This window comes from Salvia hispanica, chromosome 2 (assembly GCF_023119035.1).
Source record: "Salvia hispanica cultivar TCC Black 2014 chromosome 2, UniMelb_Shisp_WGS_1.0, whole genome shotgun sequence".
NCBI lineage: Eukaryota > Viridiplantae > Streptophyta > Magnoliopsida > Lamiales > Lamiaceae > Salvia > Salvia hispanica.
In genome coordinates, this window is record NC_062966.1 from 4,070,861 (window position 1) to 4,076,860 (window position 6,000).

Genomic DNA, 6,000 nt, shown 5'->3' on the forward strand with positions numbered 1-6,000 from the left:
AAGTTGTAACAACAGTCTTTTTCAGCTTTAAGTTGAGATGACCGCTTCCGCTGCCAGTTCCTTCACTTTCGTGTCAAAATTATCACTCAGAGAAGATTGCACAGCCTTAATAGTTTTCAAACAAGGTCCCATGATCAACATATCATCCACATACAACAAAAGAAATACAGGAACAGAATCAAGGTCTTTCATATACAAGCATGCATCAAAGGTACTTCTTACAAAACCTAACTTATGCATACAATTATTGAACTTGATGCTCCATTGCTTGGGAGATTGCTTCAAACCATACAGGTCCTTTTTCAACAAACAAACATGATTAGGAAACTTAGGATCAACAAAACCTTCAGGGTGTTTCATGTAAATAGGTTTATCTAAGTCACCATGCAAGAAGGCAGTCTTAACATCCATTTGTTTTAATTCCCAATTAAAATGAGCACATAAGGTAAGCATTAATCTCACAGTGGTAAATTTAACAACAGGGGCAAAAATTTATGTGTAATCTACCCCCTCTTGTTGGGTAAAGCCTTTTGCCACTAGTCTAGCCTTGTACCTAAGGCCCTCCACCTCATTTTTCAATTTGTAAAGCCACCTGCAATCAACCACAGATGCACCAGGAGGCAAAGGTACAAGAATCCAGGTAAGGTTAATTTTCAGAGAATGCATCTCCTCCAACATGGCTTTATGCCACTGACTCCAGAATTTAGATTTAGTAGCTTGCTTGTGAGTTTGGGGTTCATCCCCATCAGACTCATGCACATTGAAAACTAAGTTTATAAGAGCAACTAAACCAACAAAGCCATCAAACTTAACAGGTTTCTTTACATTAGTTCTTCTAGCTCTATCTCTAGCAAGCACATAATCCTGTAAGTTAGGAGCATCAATGGCATTCTGAATACCAGCAGGACTATTAATCACATTTTGAACAGGGACAGGTGGAGCATCTCTAGCAGGACTATCATGCAGATTAGGCACATTGTCACAAATATTTTGGGCAAGCACATTATCATGAACAACATTTGGGTGTCCTTCATCAGGAGTCTCATTAGGAATATAGGCTGGATAGGTGTTCCAGAAAGGATGCTCCACCTCACTTGGAGCATCATTGAGAGGCTCCACAGCAGTGAGTGAGTCTGTGGACTCTACCTCATTAAGAGGCTCATTGTCCACATCTATGGGATCTGGGATACTTGTCAATTTTTTAAGCAGGGGAATTCATCTTCATTGAAGACTACATCCCTACTTATTATGACCTTAAACCCAGGTTCATCCCTAAGCCAGACTCTATAACCTTTAACACCCTCAGAGTAACCTAGAAAAACACCTTTCCTAGACCTAGGCTCAAGTTTATCAGACTTGGTATGCACAAAAGCAGAACAGCCAAAAACCCTTAGGTGAGAAAAATTAAGAGGTTTCCATAGAACACATATTCAGGACACTGACCAACCAGAGGCACAGAAGGAGACCTATTTACCAAATAAGTAGCAGTTAATAAAGCCTCACCCCAAAATTTTTTAGACAATCCAGACTTAGATAACATGCATCTCACTTTTTCAAGAAGAGTTCTGTTCATTCTCTCAGCAACCCCATTTTGGTGAGGGGTATATGGCACAGTTTTATATCTTTTGATTCCAAAACCATCACATAAGTCATCCATCTGATTATTACAAAACTCCAGGCTATTATTAGTTCTAATAGCCTTAATTTTCTTACCAGTTTGAGTTTCAATCAAGATTTTCCAAGTTTTAAGTTTTTCAAAAACATCATACTTATGTCTCATAAAAAAACACCAAATTTTTCTTAAAAAATCATCAATCACAGATAAGAAGTAAACACATCCAGAGTGAGAAGACACAGAAGCAGGGCCACAAACATCCATATGCAAGTATTCCAGAATGCATTTACTCACATTAGCAGGTGCAGGTGTAGAAGGGAAAGAAACCCTATGCTGTTTACCCAGCACACAAGAATCACAGAAAGGCAACTCACTATGGACATCATTATCAGATAGGATGACATGCTTTTTTAGAATACTCTGGCCTTTAGCACTCATGTGACCTAGCCTATTGTGCCACAACATGGTTCTATCAGTTTTAACAACATTGGCATAAGCTTTTTCACATGAAAGAGGCACAACAGAACAGACATATAAACCACAATTTTTCTTAGCTTTAAAAAGGTACATTGATCCTTTGCGAATTTTCATACAGCCTTCCCCCCACTTTTCCCCCATACCCTCATTTTCAAGAGCAGTACAAGACATCAAATTATAGCACAGATCTGGAACATATCTAACATCCTTCAAGTTTAGCACATAACCATTTTCAAACTTCAAACACACAGTGCCAACACCAAGAATTTCACATTTCTTGTCATCAGCCATTGACACAAAAGTTTTAGTTATAGGCTTCAGCTCAGAAAACACTTCCTTGAAAGGACTCACATGATAAGTACATCCAGAATCACATAGCCAATCATTTGTAGTAAAAGGACATGCAGGGGAAGCATTCACAAAAGGCAGATCATGCACCATGAACACAGAGTCATTTATATTATCATAAGTAGCCACATTGACAAGAGGTTCAACCTGGGAATTATTGTTCTGGAATTTATTCTTTTTTAGGTTTGGTGTACTCATTTTTATAGTGCCCAACATTGCCACAGTTAAAACACTTCCTATAGGTCTTAGGATCCTTACTTCTGGACCTAGATCTATACTTTTTCTTGCCATTATTACCTGAGTTAAAGCCACCACTTGATTCATTCCCCCTCTGGTTTTAGACCTACCTCTAACATTAAGCACTTTGTAATAAGCATTCTTATCAGCAGCTTTTTCCCTTAGTTCAAGTTCTTTGGATTTCATGGAGCTAACAATTAATTCCAAGGGAGCAGAGTCCCCGCCATACTTGATGGCAGCTTTAACATCACTATAGGAATCAGGACATTCATTAGGGCTATACTAGTGTAAGCATCTATAGTTGTGTCACCAGATCTTTTAATATCTTGTACTAGCTTCTGAAACCTATCAACATTATCATCTATGTCCTTAGCAAGATCAAGCTTAAATTTAAACAATTTTTCAAGCAAATACATTCTTGAGGACATAGAAGTTTCAGTAAACAAAGTATCAAGTAATTTCCACATTTCAGAAGCAGACTCAATATGATCAACTTTCCTAATCACAGAATCAGACAAGTTTAACACAATAGTAGCCCTGGCCAACTATTCATCTCATCTTTTTTATCCTGAGCAGTATCCTCAGGTAAAGAACCATCAACAACCTTGAAAACTTTTTGTTGAATCAAAATACACTTCATTTTCTGTTTCTAAATAGCAAAATCATTTTTACCATTATAAGGAACCAAACCCACAGGCTGAGACATTTTAGCAACAATTTTTGCAAGAACACAGGAGGCAAGACAGAAACACACAAACTTGCACACCTGACAACACAGAGACATCCACCAGCAACACAAGAACACAGGACAGGGCTTTCACACAACATAAAGGATCTCAAATCCTTGACTGTCACGAGCAACACTGGCCAAGGCTATCCCAACTCGCAATCACTCACTACTGGAGGGCACAGGGGGTCACTTGGGCAGTATAAAATGCTTGGTGGTCAAGTAAGATGAGATCACAAGATCCCAGAGAACAAGAACCAGCGGAAGCAACACAGAAAAGAAAGCACAAAGAGTCCTAAGTCTTTGCCAGAGACTATCTACCAGAAAACAAGAGCCCAAGCCTATAGGTGGCACTAAGCAGAAAGAGAAAAATCCAAGGTCAAGCCAATTTATCAGAGCGAACCCTCACTCGAAGGAGGATTCCACTTGCCCACCTCCTTAAGCGACTTGGTGTGCCGTCCTAGTCCTCCCGTGGCTCTGATACCACTGTAAGGATCAGACTAAGGACGAATTCACTAATTACCAAGACCACTTTGTTCTTCATTAAGGGAGCTCAGTCAAACTCCAACCACACGACTAATAAGTACAACATATTACAAAGAAAATCCCTCGCAACTATTACAATTATAGTAACTAGTTCTAGGTAGGGTTCTTGAGTAATCTTGACTTCTTGGTACACCTGCACACTCAAGAAACTTGTTAGTATAACAACACAAGATCCTTGCGGACCTTAAACAACTACTAATAAGAGAAAACAAAGCAAAGCAAAATAGATCACAAAATATGGCTCAGAACCCGCCACATAGCCCAGATCTATTCAAGTAGAACCGAATCCAAGGGAGCACCGATGAATCGACTGAAGTCTACCCTCACACCGTCACTACATTCACCGCACCGCCCCTTCACACCGGATTAGCTCACCACACCCAAACTCAGAGAAGAAACCTAAGTTTTATCACGAACACTAAGCAACCGAAGAAGTTTCCTTCTCAACAACCCACACTAGATTAATCACATAAGAGTGGTGAAGAATCTCAAGGAATCAACCGGAGAAGCCATCGGAGAAGCAGAGAGAAGACAGAGAGTTTCAAGAGAGTAGTGAGAGAAAGAGAAGTGTGTAGAATGAGAATAGAAACAGCTCGCACTCTCACATAAACAAACACACCACACAAGCCTTCAATCCAACAGCCAGGAAGAAGGATCCAAGTGAAGAGGCACGTGGCAGCCATCCAGGTGAGAAGGGGAAGCAGCTGGGCTTCTGGGCCAAGTCCAGTAAGGATAAAAGGCCCAGACACAAATTAAATCAGGCCCAAGCAATAATAATCCACATATATTCAACACAACCAATGACACCACCTTTTGATGACATTCTCCCCATTGTGCTTTCATGATTTTCACCTTGAGAACAAGGTGGTTTTTAACTATGAAGGAGTTGATACGAATATCTTTTTCAAATCAATCATTTTTCTCCATGAATCTAGAATATAGTTTGTACTCATACCTAGTCAAAATAATAAGTAGATCTTATATTCCATTAACTCATTTCATTCACATTCTATTATAAATTCCATATTCCACTAACTTTCTAACCCACTATTCTTTACACTTTTTAAAACTCGTGCCCATACCAAATGTGATTCCTATTGAGGGACAGAGGAAGTATTAATTTTATCGTTTATTTCCGTAAGTTTTTAGGATTATTTGTATTTAGTTTGTTAGGATTTGATTTGATTCCAATCTTAAGAGATCTTTTTGTAGAATTAAAGAAGAATGAAGAATTAAATAAATTAATCATTCTCATGGATAATCTTCAAGAGAGAAACCACCGTTCTCTTCTCTCCTAACAATCTTTTCAGTCTCTTATTATTTCTCTTTAAATTATTTCTCAATATATATTACTCCTAATCACTGATTAATGTGTATCATGAACCCATTATTCGTCTAACTCATTACACCAACGTTTTATTATAAAACCAATATATAAAAGTGAGATCCACTTTCCACTAACTCATTTCCCCATTTTTTTCACCAAGTTAACAATTTTTTAAAACTCATGCCTAGTCAAAATATGACTATAAATGACGGACGAAGGGAATATCTATTTTTAATTAATTATGGAGAATCAAATCTTACCAAATATTCTATATTATTTACCTAGAGATCTTATTGAGCACTATAAATAAGAGAAACGCCTAACCCTAGCCATCACAATTTTCGCCCCCTCCCTCTCTCCACTCTCTCTCAATTTTCTTCTACTTTATTCCAATAATCCTTCATCCTTTGAGAAGAATTAGAGTTTGAGCCTCAAGATTTTTGAAGATCCAAGTCTTTACTTCATTTCTACCCTTCGTTATTCTCAAAAAGGTATTCTCATATTAATCTTCTTCTTTCTACTCGATTCCTCTTCTTTCTAACCGATTAATCGGTATTCTTGAACCCTCATGCATCTTGTTGAGTGAAAGTGGGATAAAGGGGATACGAAAATATGTATGCATGTGTGTGGCGTGTGTGCGTGTGGGTGTGGCGAGTGTGTTGGCAAAATACTCTTGTGTGACATATGTTGATGTTAGATCTAGAGTTGAGATGCGAATGGAAC